This window comes from Candoia aspera, chromosome 1 (genome assembly GCF_035149785.1).
Source record: "Candoia aspera isolate rCanAsp1 chromosome 1, rCanAsp1.hap2, whole genome shotgun sequence".
Classification (NCBI taxonomy): Eukaryota; Metazoa; Chordata; class Lepidosauria; order Squamata; family Boidae; genus Candoia; species Candoia aspera.
In genome coordinates, this window is record NC_086153.1 from 40,855,711 (window position 1) to 40,879,293 (window position 23,583).

Below are 23,583 nucleotides of genomic sequence, written 5' to 3' on the forward strand. Positions count from 1 at the left end.
AAAGAATCAGTGATTTACTGCCTATACTCAAAACCTAATTTTTACTAAGGGGTGCAAATTACTTCTGCTAATCTATATTCATTATTAGTTATTATCATTATAGTCTGTAGATTCCAGCAAGAAAGAAAACATCCAGCAGAAGATTGCTTTCCACGTATCAGTAGACACCATTCATATTTGCTTTCTAAAATTACAGCTTGCCTAATGTTTGGATCAATAGTTCATACTGAAAGAGCACGGGTGAATTTGATACGTTTTCTTGAGAAGGGTACTTGCCTTTCTTGTAGCCACTCCCTAAATTAATTTAAGGACACATGGAGAAAATCTTCTAAAAATGACCAAGAATATATATGGAAAGAGATGTGTTTATAGATCAGTGTTTCTCAACCTCAGCAACTTTAAGGTGTGTGGACTTCAATTCCCAGAATTCCCCAGCCAGCATGCTGGCTGGGGAATTCTGGGAATTGAAGTCCACACACCTTAAAGTTGCTGAGGTTGAGAAACACTGCTATAGATCAAGGGGCAAGCAATCCTGAACCCTGGTAAGATGGAGTGGCTGTGGGTTGATGGCTCCTCTGCTTCCGGGAAATTGTCATCTTTAGTTCTGGATGGGGTTGCACTGCCCCATTCAGAACCAGTGTGGAACCTGGGGGTCCTCCTGGACTCACAACTCCTGCTCGAGTTGTGGCCAGGAGGGCCTTTGTGCAACTTAGTGTTGTGCGCCAGTTAAACCCTTTCCTGGATCAAGGTGCCCCCCCAAACAGTCACTTATGCCCTGGTCATCTCCCATATAGACTACTGTAATGTGCTCCTCATGGGGCTACCCTTGAAGAGTATCCGGAAGCTTCAGCTGGTTCAGAATGCAGCTGCACGGGCAGTTATGGGTGCCCCAAGGTCGGCACATGTGACGCCACTGCTGCGCAAGCTGCACTGGGTGCCAATTTGCTTCCAGGTCCAATTCAAGGTGTTGGTTATGACCTTTAAAGCCCTACATGGCATGGGGCCAGGTTACCTGAGGGACTGTCTCATCACCATAACCGACCTGTCCACCTGGTCATGCAGAGATGGCATGCTACGGACCCTGTTGGTGAGGGAATTTCACTTGGTGGGGTCCAGGAGGTGGGCCTTCTCTGCTGTGGTGCCCGCCCTTTGGAACATTCTGCCCCTGGAGGTGAGGTGGGCCCCCTCGCTCCTGGCCTTCCAGAAGGATTTGACGACCTGGTTCTGCAACTTCTCCTGGGATGGGAAGGGCAATAGCTCTTCCTGGGGGTGGCTGGTGTCATAGAGGCCTCCCTACTGAATATCATCTTTGCCACTTGGATTTTATATTTATTTATTTTTATTATGTCAGTTGTTTGTCTTGTAATTTATGTGTTGATGGTTTTAAATGGTTAATTTTATTGTAAACCGCCCAGAGTCCCCCTGTTATGAGGGAGATGGGTGGTGATAGAAATTTGAATAATAAACTAAATAATAAATAAATCCTTCTGGGACATTTTTTTAAGGATTGGCTTTCAAGGACCACAGAGGCATAATGGTGATACAGTGGTATGAATGGAGAGTGGGGGACAACTTCATTTTCCCTTTTTGACTGAGTTTTGTTGCTTTGGAAACTGCTTTTCCAAACCATACAAATCTAGAGGCTTAAATGTCAACAACAGATCTTTGAATAGGACCTGGAACTGAATGGAAGCCCCTATAAAAGGGAAAACATAGATGTTACATGATCATATTAGCCAATTCCAGTAAATAATAAACTCTGCTTTTGGACCAAAAAAAGAGAGAGCAGGAGATAATGGAAAGATCCCTTTCTGCCAAAGATTTGTTGAGACAAATCAGCAGACAGTGGTGGGCTATACTGAGAAACAGTCTAATCTGGAATAAAGCAGGTCCTACATAATATATAAAATTGCATATACAGTTAGCACCAAACACTTTTCAACTCTCCACAGGTGGAAAGAGATACTATTGAGATGCTTAAACATCCATCTCCCATTTTTCATCTTTCCATATTGAGTAAAGTCCTCATTTAATATGTACCTTAATATTCTCAGGTACATCAGGGTAGTTGCAGGGTTTTCAATCTTCCGTTTGTAAACATCTTTCCTTTGTAGGATTTCCCAGTTCAAGTCCAATTTAAAGAAAAAGAGGAGAGAGTGGGAGGTTGAGTTTCCCATCAACTGAACAGTGGATTGAGCAGAGAATCTCAATCCCAATCTTCTGTATTATGGTGAAATATAGTGTGTTTCTATTTTAAAATAATATTTATTTCTAATTGACATGCAGATGTTCTGCATCCCCTTTTCCCAAGATTTCACTTCTAACCATCTAACTCATGCTGGCTATGGAATTCTGGGAGTTGAAGCCCACCCATCTTAAAGTTCCCAAGGTTGAGAAACGCTGACCTAACTAAATGAAGCTGAAATAGGGGGAATGTACTAACAGCAGCTAATACGAACAACATTAAAAAAAATGTTTTTCCAAAGTAAAAGAGATGCAGTAAAAAACAGGACACTTACAGCTCAGTATAGAGAATTCAACTATAGTTCCTCTTTTTTCTGATCTGATGACAGTCAAACATCCTTCTTCTATAACAATTTGATTGTATGGTAGTGGAATGGAAAGAAATGTCATCTGCAAATATTGGAATCTTCAGTTAATGTGTGTGCTGGGTTGCTAAATTTAGCCCACAGATGATAGAAGAACAGAACAAGATCAAAGAAGCAGGTCACTTATTTCCTAGATTAGCTAAACTTTAGTTTTTCCACTGATCTGAGCTGGATTCAAAGCTCCTTTTCTGTATCTGCTTCTAGAATAAACACTCAACTTCACAGTCAAGAGACAAGAAAAATATTTCAACTAGTTAAATGGAAGATGTACATTCAGAATTCAGATAGGCCAGATCTATCAGCCACTGCTGAGCTCAAGAAGATAAACTTCTACTGAGATGGCAGTTCCTATTCTCCTAACTCCTTTGGCCACGCTTCAGCAGGGATAAAATTGCTTGGTAAATTTGTAACTAATCCTAAGTAAGTACCTGCAACTGAATCTTTTCCTGTTCACCTGGTTTCTATTCTCTGATCATTTTTCCTTCCTTAGGACACACACAAGAGGCCCAGTCGCTTGAACTTTGCCAGTTGCATGCATGCTGCTGAGGGCAATGCATATATGTAAATAAATAACAGCAGCAATAAGGCCATCGCTGTAATCCAATGGTAGCATGCATGCTTTGCATGCAGAAGTTTCCTGGTTCAATACTTCTCTAGATAGGTCTGAGAAAGAAATCTCCCTGCATACAGGCTCACTGGGTACAAGATTATCTACCTATCCAGATACTTAACTTGAAAATGCCTGCTCCTAAAAAAAAACCAAAACAACTTCATAAACTCATTCTACATCTCTTGAACAGAGAAGCACTGGCCACAAAATATTCCTTTCCTGATAATCCTCAGGCTACATGTGCCATGCAAGTTATGTTGCTGTGGCAATGCATGAAAACTATCCAGAAGATATAATTGGAAGAAGCTGTGGCAGTCAGGCTTTTAAGTGGGGCTGATAGCTGGGGACAAATGATGTCACTACTGACATTGGTTGGAGATGTTATCTTGGACTTCAAAGCCCTCAATGGCCTAGGTTATAGGAAGGACCCCATTTCTGCTTTCTGTAATGACAGTTCCCAGAAACTTCTCTATAGTAGCATCTCCATTATGGAGCTGCTTCTTCAGTGCTATTTATTTATTTACATACTAACATTCATATCCCTTCCAGCTCCAGGAACTATGAATGGCTAACATCCAAATGAAACTCATAAAATAACAATAATCATCATAACATAAACATAACAAGAAAGAACAAACACACATATGGGGATCAAAAACAATCCATTCCTCAGCTCTCAATCTCTATGATTTCTTAAAGGGCCAAGCCTTCGTTGTTCTATGAAAAGATTTATGGAGTCGAGGGGCCCCTCCAATTTTAGGAAGCAGCATATTCTACCAGGAAGGGTCAGCTAATAAAAAGGCCTGCTTCCAGATCCACTCATCCTGACTTGTGGAAGAAACAGATTGCAGAGCATCCTCTCCTGGACTGGTTGAATGGGATAGGTAGAATCCCTCTGGAGAAGACAGTCCCATAAGGACTCTGGTTCTAAGCCTTGTGGGGCATTTTATATTCATCGGGTAGAGTCACAAAACAAAGATAAACAAAGAGATGTTTATCTTTTTTTTTCCAGATACCTAACCAAGTTTTCCATATTCTCTTGGGTTTTTGATTGCATATGATAACTTTTAACTACAAATACTTACCCCCACAAGCACACATTTTTAATAGAACAGCTGTGATTTTTTTTTTTACATTGCTGGCTCCTCATTGCTCTTTAATCTGCAATAATGAGCCATATTACCTTGTATTTCTGCTCTTCAGTTTTAAGTGACATATTTTTGTTGCCAGAGAACTTCCACAAATGTATAAAAAGAACATATATGCAATTCAAATTTTAAAAAAAAACTGAAGAGGGTAGATCTCCCTAAAACAGCTTAATAAGAATTGAGCATGCTCACTTGTCAGGGAATATTGTACTTACTGGCTACTGGGGAATATGAAAAAGTGAGGTCGGATGACATAAGGTCATGTAATGGAATAGCTGAATTTACAGTGAATTTTTGTTGCAAGTTCCAGTTGTTAATTCCTAAAATCTATCAATTGCTGTCTTTAACTTTTCAAACAGACAAAATCTAAAGTACAAAAGGTACAGGGATATATCAGATATTTTCTAGTGAATCATTTGAAGTGCTTAACATAAAAATCTCCCATATTTGTCTGTCTGTGTGTGTATGTGTGGTCTGGTCTCTACGCTATGCAATACTTGTGGATAATGACTTAACGAATCAGCTAACCAAGAATAGGGCTGGCCTAAACACTTAGGATCCCTTTGGTGAAAAATAAGCAAGGGCTCTCTTTTTTTCTCATCCCATGTATGAAAGCTGACATGAATGGCAGCTGAATCTTTTCTTTAATGAAGGCATTTTCGCATCATGGAAGAGAATGTCAATTTTGTGGTTTATAAATTCATAGAGTGTAACAAAGATTTTATTTTTATACTATGGAGTAAAATCAAGAGGATCTGAATGAACTGCCCGGCATCCTATCCACACCTGGGGTCATTAGACAGGTTCTGACACTTGCATCCTCTGTTTTTTGCCCAGCCCGGTATTTCAGCAATATCAGACAGTTGAGAGTAGCTTCCATTTTAATTTCCACAATGCATCTGATGTAACGACACTATGAAGAATTTCTTGCAAGATAAAATGGAAGTCGAAAGCTTCTCAGTACTGCCATTCTGCTTGCCACTTTTGCCAGATGTTGATCCTGGACCTGGGTAGCTCAGAGAAGGAATCCCACAGAATATACTTTGACTGGGGCATTCTACAAACCTGGATTTGGCTCTAAAGGTATCACTGGGTTCTGTAGATGGAGAAGAATACAGAGATGGTTAGGATTATTTCAACCATTGAAGCCAACAGGGTCCAAAGTGAGCCCTTTCTCAGCTGATTCTGCTTCTTTTTGGCACCATGTTCCATCACTGGGATAACCTTATCATTTTTCTGCTGAACTATTAGGTTATGAGTCACAGCTGTAAACTCACCTTTTTGTGTACTGTTGTAAAACAAAACAAATAGGCATGGAGAACTGACCACACTTCAGGAATATTTACAGAGTTGCAACATGGATCCCACCAGTTTTGTTTGGTTTACTAGTGAAAAATGGGCAAAACTGGATAATCTTAAATGTCTTCCCTATCTCTAGGGAACTATATAGAATACTATTTTTAAAATGCCAAGAGTTGTTTTTTTTAATTAAATAATTCACAGCTTTTGAATTCTTTTTTACAGGTTTCCCCAGGCAGCCTGGAGGTTACAATGCCAGATTCTTACATAATCACATGACTGACATAACTCCAAATTTAACAACAAGTATCAGGGGCTGTGTGACTTATGACCTTGTGGTACTGTATAAGATGACAAGGTAAAGAAGAATGTGACTTTTAAGTTATGCAGAATTTCAGAAGTGGTGGTTCTGAAGTAACTTTTCAAGAAAAATATCTTTAATATTACATGGTGTTGCTGGTCACAGCAAAAAACAGTGATAGGCTCATTTCTATAGAGTGTTTCCTGAAGAACGTTATTGTAAAATTATATTAGAGTTGTTGAATTAATTGTCTTCAGTTTATATATCTTTGGTGGTACATATGGCATCACATAAATAATGAACTTGTCCAGGACTTCTGTGTGCACTAGATTGGGGAAAGCTGATCCCAGGCTATCTTGGCCTAAAATCAGTAGCAGACTTATATGTTTATTGGTTTAGGACCAAGCCAAACACCACCAAATATTGAATACCTATTCAGTAGCTCAGGGTGGGAGAGGAGGCTTGTTTGCTGTGCACTAAGACATGAAACACAGGGAAAAGAAGACTTCAGAATGCACCAAAGATATAGCATATTCCATATCCTTGGACTCTTTCAGAGTGGGCTCAGTCTACTTATGTGAAAGTTGTTGCTCTGTTACCCTGAGGCAGTGTGTAGGCTTTCTCCAGCTTGAAAAGATTAAGTTGCCTCTTAAAGAATGGTAATGGGAATGCTAAAATGGTTCAAACCAAGTGTCTTCTGAATTTCAGCATGTTGCTTTCCTCAACTAATGGTGTCTGGGAAGCTCATTCACAGAAGACAGTAGCCACAGTGGCTCTCTGCTATTGTAGCTTCTCACCAGCTTTATTCAATCGTCAAGTGTCTCTGGATACGGAGGCTTCATATATCACCTTGCACTGTAGGCAGGTGAATTTCTAGAAACAGTATGAAATATGCACTGAGTTCAGAATGCAACCATTAGGCTGCTAAATGGGATTTGGTATTGGGATTATATTGGAATAACTACTAACTATATCACCTGAAATTGGAATTATGAATGGCAATTGATCAGTAAAAGGCTTGTTGTTAAAGGTTAAAGGTTTTTTGTAAAAGGCAGACTAGGTTTTTTCCTGGCTTACTGTCCCTCATAATTCTGACCTGTGTTAATCTGTTTCTCTTTGAGTAGGGCAACGGGATCAGCAAAGGATCGTTACCTTGTCGTGGTGCTGGAGCTTGAGCACCTCAATGATGCCATGAGCTAAACCGTGAAGGGCCACCCAAGATGGGAAGGTCATGACAGAGAGGTCAGACTAAATGCGATCCCTGGGGAAGGTAATGGCAACCCACCCCAGTATTCTTGCCATGAAAACTAAATGGATCAGTACAACCAGAATATGTCGGTATACCATCGGAAGATGAGACCCCCAGGTCGGAAGATGGTCAAAATGCTACTGGGGAGGAACAGAGGATGAGTTCAACTAGCCCCAGACGTGATGACGCAGCTAGCTCAAAGCCGAAAGGACGGCTAGCAGCCGACGGTGCTGGTGGTGAACGGCGAATCCGATGTTCTAAGGATCAACACACCATTGGAACCTGGAATGTAAGATCTATGAGCCAGGGCAAATTGGATGTGGTTATTGGTGAGATGTCCAGATTAAAGATAGACATTTTGGGCGTCAGTGAACTGAAATGGACTGGAATGGGCCACTTCACATCAAATGACCACCAGATCTACTACTGTGGACAAGAGAACCACAGAAGAAATGGAGTAGCCTTCATAATTAATAGTAAAGTGGCGAAAGCAGTGCTTGGATACAATCCAAAAAATGACAGAATGATCTCAATTCGAATTCAGGGCAAGCCATCGAACATCACAGTGATCCAAATATATGCCCCAACCACAAATGCTGAAGAAGCTGAAGTAGAGCAGTTCTATGAGGATCTGCAGCACCTACTGGACAACATGCCTAAAAGAGATGTTATTTTCATCACAGGAGACTGGAATGCTAAGGTTGGCAGTCAAATGACACCTGGAATTACAGGTAAGCATGGCCTGGGAGAACAAAACGAAGCAGGACATAGGTTGATAGAATTTTGCCAAGACAATTCACTCTGCATAACAAACACTCTCTTCCAACAACCTAAGAGATGGCTTTATACATGGACTTCACCAGATGGACAACACCGAAATCAGATTGACTACATCCTTTGCAGCCAAAGGTGGCGGACATCTATACAGTCGGTAAAAACAAGACCTGGAGATGACTGTAGTTCAGATCACGAACTTCTTCTTGCACAATTTAGGATCAGACTAAAGAGATTAGGGAAGACCCACAGATCAGCTAGATATGAGCTCACTAATATTCCTAAGGAATATGCAGTGGAGGTGAAGAATCGATTTAAGGGACTGGACTTAGTAGATAGGGTCCCGGAAGAACTCTGGACAGAAGTTGGCAGCATTGTTCAGGAGGCGGCAACAAAATACATCCCAAAGAAAGAGAAAACCAAGAAGGCAAAATGGCTGTCTGCTGAGACACTAGAAGTAGCCCAAGAAAGAAGGAAAGCAAAAGGCAACAGTGATAGGGGGAGATATGCCCAATTAAATGCAAAATTCCAGAGGTTAGCCAGAAGAGATAAGGAATTATTTTTAAACAAGCAATGCGCGGAAGTGGAAGAAGACAATAGAATAGGAAGGACAAGAGACCTCTTCCAGAAAATTAGAAACATCGGAGGTAAATTCCAGGCCAAAATGGGTATGATCAAAAACAAAGATGGCAAGGACCTAACAGAAGAAGAAGAGATCAAGAAAAGGTGGCAAGAATATACAGAAGACCTGTATAGGAAGGATAACAATATCGGGGATAGCTTTGACGGTGTGGTCAGTGAGCTAGAGCCAGACATCCTGAAGAGTGAGGATGAATGGGCCTTAAGAAGCATTGCTAATAAGAAGGCAGCAGGAGATGATGGCATCCCAGCTGAACTGTTCAAAATCTTACAAGATGATGCTGTCAAGGTAATGCATGCTATATGCCAGCAAATTTGGAAAACACAAGAATGGCCATCAGATTGGAAAAAATCAACTTATATCCCCATACCAAAAAAGGGAAACACTAAAGAATGTTCAAACTATCGAACAGTGGCACTCATTTCACATGCCAGTGAGGTAATGCTCAAGATCCTGCAAGGTAGACTTCAGCAGTTCATGGAGCGAGAGTTGCCAGATGCACAAGCTGGGTTTAGAAAAGGCAGAGGAACTAGAGACCAAATTGCCAATATCCGCTGGATAATGGAAAAAGCCAGGGAGTTTCAGAAAAACATCTATTTCTGTTTTATTGACTATTCTAAAGCCTTTGACTGTGTGGACCATAACAAATTGTGGCAAGTTCTTAGTGGTATGGGGACACCAAGTCATCTTGTATGCCTCCTGAAGAATCTGTATAACGACCAAGTAGCAACAGTAAGAACAGACCACGGAACAACGGACTGGTTTAAGATTGGGAAAGGAGTACGGCAGGGCTGTATACTCTCACCCTACCTATTCAACTTGTATGCAGAACACATCATGCGACAAGCTGGCCTTAAGGAATCCAAGGCTGGAGTTAAAATCTCTGGAAGAAACATTACAATCTGAGATATGCAGATGATACCACTTTGATGGCTGAAAGTGAAGAGGAACTGAGGAGCCTTGTGATGAAGGTGAAAGAAGAAAGTGCGAAAGCTGGCTTGCAGCTAAACCTCAAAAAAACCAAGATTATGGCAACCAGCTTGATTGATAACTGGCAAATAGAGGGAGAAAATGTAGAAGCAGTGAAAGACTTTGTATTCCTAGGTGTAAAGATTACTGCAGATGCTGACTGCAGTCAGGAAATCAGAAGACGCTTAATCCTTGGGAGAAGAGCAATGACAAATCTCGATGAAATAGTTAAGAGCAGAGACATCACACTGACAACAAAGGTCCGCATAGTTAAAGCAATGGTGTTCCCCGTAGTAACATATGGCTGCGAGAGCTGGACCATAAGGAAGGCTGAGAGGAGGAAGATCGATGCTTTTGAACTGTGGTGTTGGAGGAAAATTCTGAGAGTGCCTTGGACTGCAAGAAGATCAAACCAGTGCATCCTCCAGGAAATAAAGCCAGTCTGCTCACTTGAGGGAATGATATTAAAGGCAAAACTGAAATACTTTGGCCACATCATGAGAAGACAGGACACCCTGGAGAAGATGCTGATGCTAGGGAGAGTGGAGGGCAAAAGGAAGAGGGGCCGACCAAAGGCAAGATGGATGGATGATATTCTAGAGGTGACGGACTCGTCCCTGGGGGAGCTGGGGGTGTCGACGACCGACAGGAAGCTCTGGCGTGGGCTGGTCCATGAAGTCACGAAGAGTTGGAAGCGACTAAACGAATAAACAACAACAACAGGGCAAGGGGGTGGGGGTGAGAATGGGATAGTTTTCCCCCAGTTAATGAGCACGAAGTATGACCAAGTGATCTTTTTAAATAACAAAGTTTGTGCTAAAACCAATTCTTAAACATGTAAGTAATCATGCTATCTGTGGAATTTTGTAGTTATAGTCCAACACACCTGGAGGCAGCAGTTTGAGTAAGTCTGCTGTATCTTAAGCAAAATGCTTTTCCCTGCCCAACACTAATTCTCTGAGTCTTGGGAGGCCATACCTTTAGCTTTAAGGGAAGAGAAGGAAGATAGTTTAATATAGTACTGTTTGTCAGTATGTTCCATAGTGAGGAATGCTGGGAGCGACCCCACCTCTTACTTCAAGAGATGAGGATATGCATCCTAGCAAGCCTTTTGTTGATTCACTTCTGACAGCAAAACATCTTGGGCTGGCCTTGGGTCATCCTTGTCAGGAGCAGCTGAGGAGGTATGAACAATGCTGTTTGCTAAGCTGAACTATATTACTGAGAAGGTTTTAAATGCTGAACTTCTAAACAAGCGAGTTAGAACTGGAGCAAATATTATTTTTGAGTGATAAGCTCAACAAAAGTTAAAAACAATACAAATTAAATGTCACTTTTTTTTTTCTTTTAATCTGTTCAGTCATGTCTGATTCTCTGAGACTGCCTGGACAAGTCCCTGCAGTTTTCTTGGCAAGGGTTTTCAGAAGTGGTTTGCTATTGCCTTCTTCCTAGGGCTGAGAGGGAGGGACTGGCCCAAGGTCACCCAGCTGGCTTTGTGCCTAAGGCAGGACTAGAACTCATGGTCTTCCAGTTTCTAGCCCAGTGCCTTAACCACTACACCAAACTGGCTCTCTAAATGTCACTCATTACAATTGGCATTATTATCCCATCAAGCAGAAATGAGATGTCACCTGATGACCAGGTCTAGGCTTCAGTCTGTTACCATTTTCCAAAGAGTGAAAAATCCATTCACTTTTCTGCTTGCATTCATGTCGATCCATTAGATTCTTGGCTGCAAAAATACTTTAATTAAAGTAAAGTAATCTTTAAAACCTCTGGGTCTTGTAAGCACTTTACAAAATATGATGAAATAAAACATGCTAGAACCTGCAGTAAACTCCAAAACAATACTAACTCATAAATACTCCTCAAACAGTGTCAAGCTAGTTAAAGCATTACTTTACTGACGTTTATTGATGAACAGATTAGGCAACAGGGCTAACTAGGGCAGAATTTGTGTGCGTGTGTGTGTGTGTGTGCATGCACATGAATGTAAGGGTTTGGGTTAGCATGGCCACTTTCATTTGGAATTCTGGGAGTTGCAATACCAACACAACTAAATGCCTCCAGACTGGAATAGACTAGCATAAAGGAAGAAAATATTTTTGCTCTTTCCCTCCCCAACTCACTCGTTTTCATCAAGGACTATCATACTTAAAACTGGATAACAGTGACCAGTATATTAACAGTGCTGGAAAGGCAAAAACTTTAGCAGACTGAACTATCCCTAGTGATAGGCAGCTTCCGACATTTTCTTGAAACTAGCCTTGAGGAAGACTTTTACCAAAGAACGATTTTTAGCCATTAAAAGTCCAAAAGTGCACAGCAGATGTCTATGGGCCAGACTGGACTTCAGGTCACCAAAGTTTAACTCTTATGCTCATTTTCTCAGAGCAAAGTAAACATTCAGGCAGCTCCGTTATGCATTTCTCTTGATCACAATTAGAAGCTTCTGAAACTGATGCTGCCTACAAATAGGAAGCTACTTCCTCCACATTCTTTTTCTGTTTTCCTAGAGGACCACAACCTTTTTTTTCTGAAACGATGTAACAGTTTTCCTCCACTCTCAGCTAATGGGCATCTTGAATGGCAGAAGATAAGGAAGCACCTCAAGACACCTCTCCAGTCAACCTGGCTAGGGAAAATGGCACTGGGTGCCTTTTCATTCACCACTGGCAGAACAATGAAATCTAAAATTGTACAATCTGGGTTAAAAGTCTAAAACTTGGCACACCTATCCAGTCAACTAAACTAATGTTTTGTTATGAATTTCAGTAAGCAATTAATGGTAGTACACTGGCAAATGTCTCACTCTGTATTTTAGTCCACGAGTTATGAAAAAAACAGTTCATACCATCTGTGATAAAAAGTATTGAGAGAAAGTATGTATGCTTTAGTGGGACGCGGTGGCGCTGCGGGTTAAACCACTGAGCTGTCAATCGGAAGGTCGGCGGTTCAAAACCGCGCGGCGGGGTGAGCTCCCGTTGCTAGTCCCAGCTCCTGCACACCAAGCAGTTCGAAAACATGCAAATGTGAGTAGATTAATTGGTACCGCTTCGGCGGGAAGGTAACGGCGTTCCATTTAGTCATGCCGGCCACATGACCCGGAAGTGTCTATGACAACGCCGGCTCTAAGGCTTAGAAACGGAGATGAGCACCGCCCCCTAGAGTCGGACATGACTGGACTTTACGTCACGGGAAACCTTTACCTTTTTATGTATGCTTTAAGCAAGGTCTTTTGTATCTAAGAGATAGGGTTATTGTAGACCTGCAATAACCACGTAATTTTCCGTGTAATCACAGTTTACATACTTCTTCCTCAACCCTGGCCCTATCATACAGCCAGGTATTTTAGTGCTACACAATGATACACAAGTCAGAGTACTTTCTGTGCTCACCCACAATTCAAAATCAGTATTATCTGTGACTTGCCACACTATTGTTTCTAGCCAAAAGTTGTTTAACAGTTTACTGAGCCAGTGCACTGCCAAGGTTTTGATGTTTTTACAGCGCAAAAATTGCAGCCCAACACCTACAAGATAACCACATAAATCAGTCTTAAATTGATTTGCTATATTGCATTGCATTGCATTGCACTGCACAGATTATACACAACAAACATCCAGAAAAAAAATGCCTGTGCCATCAAAACAAACATCCCACAAGGGGTCCACCAACCACTCTAGCCCATGGCCTGGGGGAACTTTTAGCTGGAGGTAGTATGAATCTTGGGGGGGGGGGATATTGTTCCAGAGGGCAGGTGCTGCAACACAGAAAGCCCGCTTCCTGGGTCCCCTCAGGTGACGCTATCTAATTGATGGGACCCTGAAGCATGCTGACCCTGCCCAATTGTATGGGATGAGTGGAAGCTACGGAAAACAAATGGTCCCACAAATAACCAGTCCTGATGATGCAGGAGGTTCTTGTTGGAGGTCCTGGCAAATCCACATGCCTCATTAGCACATGCATTAGCATGTAAATAGAGTTTGTCCCATGATGCTTGTGAGAGGAAGCTGTTTGTTGCCACTCCCACTTCCTCCCTCTCTCCTCTTCCTCCTCCCACCGACCAAACAGGCAGCATGGATGCTGCTCTCTCCATTAGGGCCATGTACTCGGGCCTTGATGAAGAATTCTGCCCCTATTCTCCACGCAGCTTTTGGCAGCTATAGGACTGAGAGTTTGGGGTGTAAGTTTAGAAAGAACAGAAGATACAAGGAACTTCATTTTCCACCGAAGATAGATGTAACAGAACAACAAAGAATAAAGTCAGTAAGACTCCTTTTATTTCTTAACCTACTCTGTCTAAGCATGTGATTCTTTATGCTTGGGAGGGCTAAGTGTGTAAGATCAATAACCTGTGTTTCTCTGACATGTTCATTAAAGCTATTTTAAGATAATATTCTTTTTCTGTGCGCAGCTTCTCCGCTGTGTTAAGCTCTGCTGGCCCAAAATCAGCCAGTGAACTTCTATGGCTGAAGTTCCTGGGTATCCCCAGTGCTAACCCAACACTTCAACTGCTACACTATGCTTGTTGATCTTTTTTACAGATTTTATTTCCTCTTGCCATAAGCTACTATCTAAAAATATAGAACGAAAACATGCAAGTGAAATGGCAATTTCCTTCCCAACATAAATAGCAATATTTAGAATGGAATGTATTAGGAGAGCGGACAAATTATTAACAGGTAGGAAGGATCAAGTTTAACTTATCTGTAAAAAAGCCAATGATTCCACTCACTCTCCTCCTCCATGTCTCTTGTTTAAAGGGGGGAAAGCCCCAGAACCATGATTTACAATCACATATTTAACGTTGTCTACTTCCACTTTCCGATGTTGTAAAACCATCATGAGTTACTGCATATGCAAATAACTTGCTTTCTGAGGAAGATACATACAGAAAAGTCTTGCATTTCTGGAAAACTAAAGGGTTTATTATGCCATATAATTTTGTGGCCTAGAAGCCACTTTCTCAGATGCCTCTAATGAAATGACACTAGGCCATAAAAAACTCCTTGTGATGGCTATAAAAAACCTCTCTGGAATCCAAGGGACTTCAAAATACAAAAGATTAGAATGGAAATATACATACACACACATACATACAGTATATATTAAAGAAAATCTGTGATGTTACAGCAAATTAAGAAATGTGAGGCTTTATGGCTGGTATAGACAGAAACTGGAAGCTCCAGCTTATAAATAGTTGGGCTAAATGATCTAACTAAATTTTTGAAAATTGCTTTAATAGAAAGAATATAGGAAACTGGCTCAGGTCAGTTCAAGCCACTCCTCCCCAGAGCCCAGTACTGTATTGACTAAATCTAGCCATTCCCCAATCCAGCACCCTCCAGATGTATGTGGCAACTGCACTGCCCAGAATCCGCAGCTAGCCTAGTCCAAAGCCTTTGGATTTTGCAACTTCTGAAATGTGACTGCATGCTTGGCTTTTATTTTGGTTTTATTGGCATAACTTAAATAACAGCCACAGGCAAAGGAGGAGATCAGGTCTGGGATCACAGTAGAAGTTGGAGAGTTGTCTGAGAAGTCCTGCCAATTGATCACTGAGGTCTCTTCCATCTCTACATATACCTGTTGCCATGTGCTTAAAGAAAGCTAAGCAGGGGCATTCTCAGTACCTGGATCTTGCGTTTGGACCAAGATTTGATGCTTGCTGCCATGGACCTTAGTTAACTTTTCTTTTCTGGCCAGCCACTCAGTGTAGAATCATGTGGCTGAATGTAGCTGCACATGCAATCCCAAGGGCTGTTGCGTTTAGCCTCCCGTGGCTTCTCATAACATGTGTCAGAGTTTAGGTGAAGAAATTAGGCTGAGCCAGGAATGAAGCTCTAGTCTTTATTCTTTCTATCGTACAAACAGAATCTTGCCAAACTGAGCAGAACTAGCAGATTCTAAAGGAAAAAACTCCAGAAACTCTAAGGTGGGTCCTGCCTGACCTTCTTGGCCAGGCGCCCAAGGTCTTCCACACTGTGAGTGCGTTTTTCCCCTTGGAAGGCGCCCCCTCCTTCCTCGACTGCGATCTCCATAACAACGTGTTACGGTTAGATAGACTTGCCTAGATACACTGAACGGTCAAAATAAATCTTGAAGCCTGTGAATTCCAGGGTCCACTTTGAGCCTAGATCTGGAGCAGGAAAGTTTCTGAAGGCTGAGCACAAGCACACAGGTGTTTTTCAGTGGGCAGGACAGTAACAAGTCACATAATGAGACCATTGCAGGTAGCAGGGGCGAATTTAAGTATGATTTTTCCTTTGCTTTGTTTTTGGAAGGGGAGGGGTTTAAAATACTTGATGACATGTTTATTCACCTGAAATATTGTACACCGTTTTCCTTTTGTTTCTAAAGGAAATATAGTGGGATATTACACTGCCATTGTTTGGTGTTTTGCCACTGAATTTGGGTAGCAGAACTATTTATTTATAATTTAGACTTCTAAGACCACCCAACTCAACATCAACTGTGGGCTTTCCATCTACCTGACACTCAAGGTACCTTACAGAAATTAAAAAGGCAAATTTTAGAATATAAGAATCAGCACAATATAGTCAAAATCAAGACAAATTTAAAATCAGTAACACTAAAATCAAAACTGAATTCGACTCACAGTTAGAAGCTTGATGATGGGGTTTTGCCAGTTTCCTAACTACTGGGAAAGTAGGGGCCAACACACCTTCTTGGGGCATGCCCTCTGCTTGGCCCTGATCCTGCCTATCTTTAGAAAGTTTTTGAAGACCTGTTTTTTCCCCCTCGGGCATTGGGTCTGGGAGTGGTATGACCCGTTGGATGAGGGGTTTTTTTCCCAGCACTTCATGCATTTGTATGTTGTTCTGGATTATGTTTTTATGCTTTGTTCTGTTATGTGGTTTTTATTAACTTATAATTGTTTATTGGTGATGTATGCCACCCTGAGTCGTGTCTTGACTAGGAGGCTAAAAAATAATCCAATAAACAAATAAATAAATTCCATAGCTTGGAGAAGGCCCTCTCCTATCTACAAAGTAGGTGAGCTTCTGTCAGGGTCTCTCCATCTGATCTTGTGGGAGGGGGCTAGGCTGTTAAAAGCAGATACAAAGGTGGCTTATAGGTCATGGATTATTCATGCTTGGTCTAATGGACGATACTGCTTTCTGCTACAGACTACCTTTATACATGGAAATGTATTTCTAGTGTCTGACTGGAAGAAGGAACAACACAGGAATGGAGGAATGGTTGCAGGATTCTGTACACAGAGCAAAAATGTATAGCTCTAGCTCTGGCATGGGCTGGTCCATGAAGTCATGAAGAGTCGGAAGTGACTGAACGAATAAACAACAACCTACCATCCTCCTTTGCCAGTAGGAATGGTAACAATTGTTTAGTTTTCTGTTTAATAACACCTATTCCTACTTGCCAAAGTAAGGAAAAAGGACATTGTATTTAGAAATTTGCAGTGCAATTTTAGAGAGAGAGAGAGAGAGAGAGAGAGAGAGATGAAAATAGAGAAGTGTGGATATATTAAAGAATATCTATTAGCAACAATGCATGTATTGTATTTTGGCTTGCAAGGTAGATTAGAGATCATAGCTTGCATCAAATAGTATAAGCATGCTTGAGGTAAACCTGAGTGTTGCAGAGAATTCATGTAATATGGATCAACTAAGACTGGTAACCTAACCTATACCTTCTCTATGTTACCATTAAAAACAGTTTGAAAGTTTCAATTGACCAAAGCCATGATGGGTGGCTGATCCATGGTCTCATCTGGTGACAACCATGGCATATGGAAAATTGCAAACTGGAATTAAGAGGAGTTAATGGTAAAGAGCATGGAATGGAGTTGATGAATACATCCAGGGGAGTTAAAGGGTAGGTTAAATCATGAACAAAAGGGCTAAAACATATTAGAAAGTATGATCTGATATTATTCTGAGTACGCATAAAAGTAAAAATTGATAGGCTGGTATTAGTTACATGTTATGATCCAGTGAATGGTGATAATGGAAGAGTCAGGGATGAATTTTAGGGAAAATCATGCAACATTATGAATGAATCCGATAGAAAAATTAGTCTGCTAAGTGACATGAATGGAGGGGTGGGAACAAGATAAGAGAACACAAAAAAAGTGGCTGGGCAATTCAGCCCAGAGACTTAAGAATGAATAAAAGTAGTGACTGGTTTGTTTCTACTTAGAAACCCATGGCCAAAGAATTAATATAAATCTAAAAGCATGATTGATTATATGAACATTTGACAGAGCTTAGAACAGAGTGAAAAGAAGTATGTTGCACAGTGCTACAGAAATATGTGAGATTATGCTAGTAAGAAGTATGAAAAATAATGGTTGGTAAGAAAAATGTATACTATATAAGAAAACTCATAATTTAAAAAGCGAGGATGAGATAAAAATGTATCCAGGAGGGTCTGCAGGGGTAACAAAAAAGTAAAGATGATGGCCACAATCATGTGACTGAAGCCCCACCTCTTTTTTACATGCATCACAACAGACATAAAAAAGAGGTGGGTTTTCAATCACATTGTTATGGCCGCCATATTCATTTTTCTGAAACCTCTGCACATGGATAGCCCTGATTGTATCTGTATAGGAAGAAAAGGATAGGTGCAGAGAATGTAATCAATGAGCAAGGAATGGATAAGAGAGACATAGAAAATACAGAGCAATTGTGAGGGAAATAAAAAATAAAAAAATGTAAAGAGGTAAAGTGGAGAATATTGATGTGCTTTACTTGTGGAATGGCTGTGCAACTGCTTTAACATGCATGTAAAGATCATTGGAAAAATGTTGTTGTTATTCCTCTATACAAAATTCCAGGTAACAGAAATGAATATCAAAACTACAAGAGGACTAGATTGTTAAGTGAACTTTAGAAGGTGTAGAGCAGAATTCTGATTAAAAGGGTATGAGAAATGAAAATAAGCAACATTTGGGAACCACAGAATTACTTTATGCTGGTCTGGGAATAGGCAGACAAGATTTTTGCTGCTCAGCAGGACACTGAGGAATGTAAGAATGTGAGAAAGAAAATTTGTTGTATGTTCGTTGATTGCCATACACTTTCTCTTTATTATAAAGTCAATATGTTTGAAGTATGGAATGATTTACATGAATATGGAGTTGAGGGTTGGTTGCTGAATGCAGTAAGAACAGTATTTGATGGAATTAAATCATGCATGCTTAGGGAATGGTTCTATATTCAGCTGGGAGTTAACAAGAATGTGTAATGACCCCTTTGTTGTTTAATGTAAATAAATGTATAAGGAATGCTATGACGACACTAGAGATGTGAATGTCCATGTGCTTTTGTATGCAGATGATGCTGAGTTGTTGGCTAGAAACCCAAATGATTTGCAACAAATCTTAGATAGACTGAATAATTGAACAAGGAATATGGATCACAACATTAATGGATCAAAGGGTAAGTTGTATTTAACTGGAGAAATATAGTGAGCAACTGTAAATGCTATACAAATGGCAAAACATAAAAGCAAGTAGAGAAATGTGTATTGCTTGGTAGAAGGTTTATTAAAGATTGGGAAATGGATAGAGAAATTTTAAGATGTGCAAATGACTGTATATAAGAATGTGTTTCTGTTCACTTCTTTATGTGGAAATGAGAATTGGTTATAACAGGAGGAACATTAAATTGAATACTATGGGAATGAGTTATTTAAGAAGTAAGTGGTAAAACAACAAGAGGGTCAAGAAAGAATGGGCGCTGCATGAATGTGGATTGAAAACAAAAGTGAGTGACCAATAGGAAAGAAGAGCATTGAGGTAATTTGGTCATACAGAGAGGATGAATGAGGACTGAATTTCAAAATGAATATATAAAGAAAGATTGAATGGGTTAAGATGAAGGAGGAGACTGAGGAAGTTGTGGTTGGATAGAGTTAATGAGATCCTCAAAAAGAGAGATGAGAAGTATAAAGAATGAAAGGCAGTATGAGAAGTGGTATATAGTGATGGTGGAATCAAGATAATTTGTAAGGATAAGGAATAATGGAGATGTACAGTGAATAGAGAGAGAGTCAGTCTGGTGTAGTGGTTAAGGCATCAGGCTAGAAACCAGGAGACGGTGAGTTCTAGTCCCGCCTTAGGCACGAAGCCAGCTGGGTGACCTTGGGCCAGTCACTTTCTCTCAGCCCTAGGAAGGAGGCAATGGCAAACCACTTCTGAAAAACCTTGCTAAGAAAACTGCAGGGACTTCTCCAGGCAGATGCCATGAGTCAAGAATGACTCAAAGGCACACACACACACATACCAGGGAAGTGTCAGTTTAAACTATGTTTCTTTTTTCTTTTTTTTCATCTCTTACCTTTAATTTTTCTTTTTTTGGCTATTTCTCTTCTTCTGTGCTTTGCATAACATTGCTAACCCCACAAGGGAATAGCTTGACGGATATTATGTATGTAAAAAAAGAGAATTGCAAAATGATGCAGGAACAAGCAGAAGAATGGAAAAATAAAAAGCAACGAGGAATCAAAATTGACAGATTTATCCATTATTTTTGCAAGATACCTCTACTTTCAGTAGAAACTAACCTTTGTGTTATTGTGAGTAGTTTTGACTTCCCCCTCCCGCTGTGGGGAACTCTTTTGTGACCTTCATGGAAAATGCTGACCAAATGGCGCAAAGACCAGAGATATAGAATGATCAACTTATGTTACCAAACCAAGGAAAAGAAGTGTTAAAAATGGGCAAGGCTGAGCGTTTATCAACTGGCCACAAATAAATAGCTTTCAAGAGGTGTCCTATCAGCCAGCTATATCAGCAAACAATTACAGATGGTAAACATCTACATGAGTTGGCAGCAAACATTGCAAATAACTATTTTCTGATGTTAGGTTTGTTGCCTTTCGTTAAGTTTGGTTTTATCGGTCTGTGTAGTCATGTGCAGATCACACTTTAGGGTACCATGTGCCATAGGAGATTACAATGACTATGTTTAGCCCTGTTAAGAAAATACTTGAAATGCAAAACTAATGGACATAGGAAATGAAATCTATAGATATTAGGATTTGAATACATGACCATTGATGAGAAAGATGCAATTTCAGCAATAAATAGTATCGTGGATTTGGGATTCCACCCCCCCCCCCTTTCAAAATATAATTTTAAAAAGCAAATACAAGAAAAAGGAAAAACACTCATCAGTCTGAAGTTACACAGTACATCAAAACTCTAGCGCAATATATTAGTTATTACATGTCTTCCTCCTCTTCTTCGTCCTTTTTTTGAATTTAGGCATGCCCTTCTATTCTGGGAGTTGCTCTTGATCCAGGAAAGGTACTGCAAATGGAAAAGGAGGGAAGGCTATTTTTGCCAATCTCCTTTCCCACATATAGTTCCCTATAGTATAAAAATCTACTGCAGAAGATGGAATGATATCACTCCAATAACTAAGTGGAAGGGCTGCAAAGGGAAATGAGAATGATCTTTGCTGCTCTACCATTAAATTAAAGTCTGTTCCTCTATTAGCATTACTTTTTCTATCCATAGAAAAGAAATACTAAATTCAACGTATCATCATCATCATCATCATCATCAACAACAACGATCAATTTTATGCTATGTACTTAAGCCAGCACAGAAATAGTTTGATGAAACACAAGAATCACATAATATCAAGTAACTACAATAAATGAAGAGCAGAAGAAAAGTTCAGAAAAGACCATTTCTCCAGGTAACAAATGCAGGTAGTTAGGAAATATTAAGGATTCCAAATATCAGTATCTGGATCTGGATCTTGATGTCCCATTCATCATTGAAGCCCCTGTCTATTTACAGTTTGAGATTTAGAAGATGAGCATGCACAATAGGGCCTTCTTGGCTGAACACTTTTGCTATGGAACATGCTCTACAAGGAAGTCAGCAAGGCGTGTTCTCCCCTGGTTGCTTTTGTTTGTTTGTTTGCTGCATAGCTTCTACTTAGTTTTTCAAGGACAACTTTGGTAATAGTCTAATTCTTTGCACTGACTGTTGCATGTATTGAAATTATTTCAGTTGTATTTATTTTTTCCTTGAATTTATCATGAATTTTGTTTCATATCATTGCTTATCATATTAGTTGCTGTTAACTTGAATATCAGAGCAAATATAATTATTTAAATAAATACATATTCAAATACTCCTTTTTGACAATTGTTCTCTGAATTCATAAGCACTTTCTGTACTTTTGCGAAATCTTTCTAGCTATGTTAGCATTGTGTTATGTAAGACAGCCCAAATCTCCTTTAGCTAGTTTTCCAGGCCAAGGCCTTCAGTTGATTTCCATTTATTTTGCTAAACAAATATTTGTGATTGTGATTCATCATGATAGATTCCTAAACTCCCAACTCACTATCTAGAGGGACTAGCATGATGAAGACTGCCATTTGGCGGATAGAGAAAAGCTTAGCAGGATATCTGCTGCATTGTTCCCTTTCCACTCCACCTGTAGAAAGGCCTATGGGCACGATCTGATTGCCACTAGGCTGGCTGCTGATGGTAGCTATCGTAAGGTTAAGAAATGAGATGGTCTGTGGGTAAAGAGGAAGAATAAAGGCACTCTGATATAGCCACTGGTCATGCCCCTCTTTCTGCAACAGCTTTGCATGCATCAGGTAAGGGTTCTCACTGCTGAGTTTCCTCCAGCTCTTATTGAGATGAAATCCATTAGCCAGACATACAGTACTTCACCTTTGCTTTCATTCTTTACTCACTGCACTTTCTTTTTTGGTGGCAAGGAAAACAAAAAGCCAAACCAGTTTGTGTGTGTGTGTGTGTAAACAGTAAATTCACTTCTGGGTGCAACTATAGAGGACAGGTAGATGACGGCAAAGCATGACATCTTGCCACCTAATGTGGTGTGGGGGAATCCTAGCAGCTGGATCAAGGTGGGGAAATCTCCCACCCTGCAGATCCACAGGAAATATGACAAATCTTTCTTCAGAGTGTTTCTTCTAACAGGATCTGAGCCGAAGTTCCAAGCTCAACAGAAGCCCCATGATAGGGGGAGGAGGAGTAGCACTGATCTTCCATCAACATAGTCATGTTATATGTAAACGGCTTAATAAGACACAACCACTTTTAATTCTCATTGCTTCAGCCCCGTCCACCATTTGGCTTATGGTCCAACAGATTATTTATTTATTTATTTGTCTATTTATTTATTTTATTTCTCAAATTTGTGCTACTGCCCATCTCCCCTCAAAGAGGGATTCTGAGCTATTATTCATAAGAGAATGTGGTACTTCAAAGAAAAAAAAGGTTGTCCTCTTCAAGCAGCCATTCCCACAAAATTGCATGCTGAGTTCCATAAAATTCTGCAACCAGAGATCTGCAACAGGGCAACAGTTATGCTAAATGGAGCAAGTTCACTTCCAGCTCTGGGACCAGACTGGATGATACCTTTAACTAATCTTATCCATAATGATAAGACAGTGCACTTGCCCTCTGCTCTGCATAAGTCAGTGTCTTGAATTTGATGACTGTGCTTTGATTTCAGTATTTGATTTTATTGAATGTTATGGAAGCTGCCAAACATACAGGAGAAAAAACACTATCCTGTATAGACATGTGCTGGTTTGAGGAGAAGTATTGGCTAATCTTCCAGTGGTAATGTATGGTTGTGAAAGTCAGACATTGAGAAAGATCAAGAGAAAGAAGCTAGATGCCTTTGAATTATGGCTTTGGAGACTGTTACTAAGAGTAAGATGGACTGCAAGAAGAACAAATCCATCAGCCTTGGAAGAAGCAAAGACTGTCTGCTTCCCTGAGGCAGTGATCAGCAAGCAGTAATTCACATTCTTTAGCCATGTGATGCAAGTGAATGATGCACTATGACAAGGACTGTACTTGGCAAGGTTGAGGAAAGAAAAAGAGGAAAAACAATGGATAAGTTCAATGGATAGGATCAGGAGATCACCAGAATGTCCTTAAAAGACCTATCAGTGGGGATAAGTTGAAATGCCAAGTGTTTGTCCATAC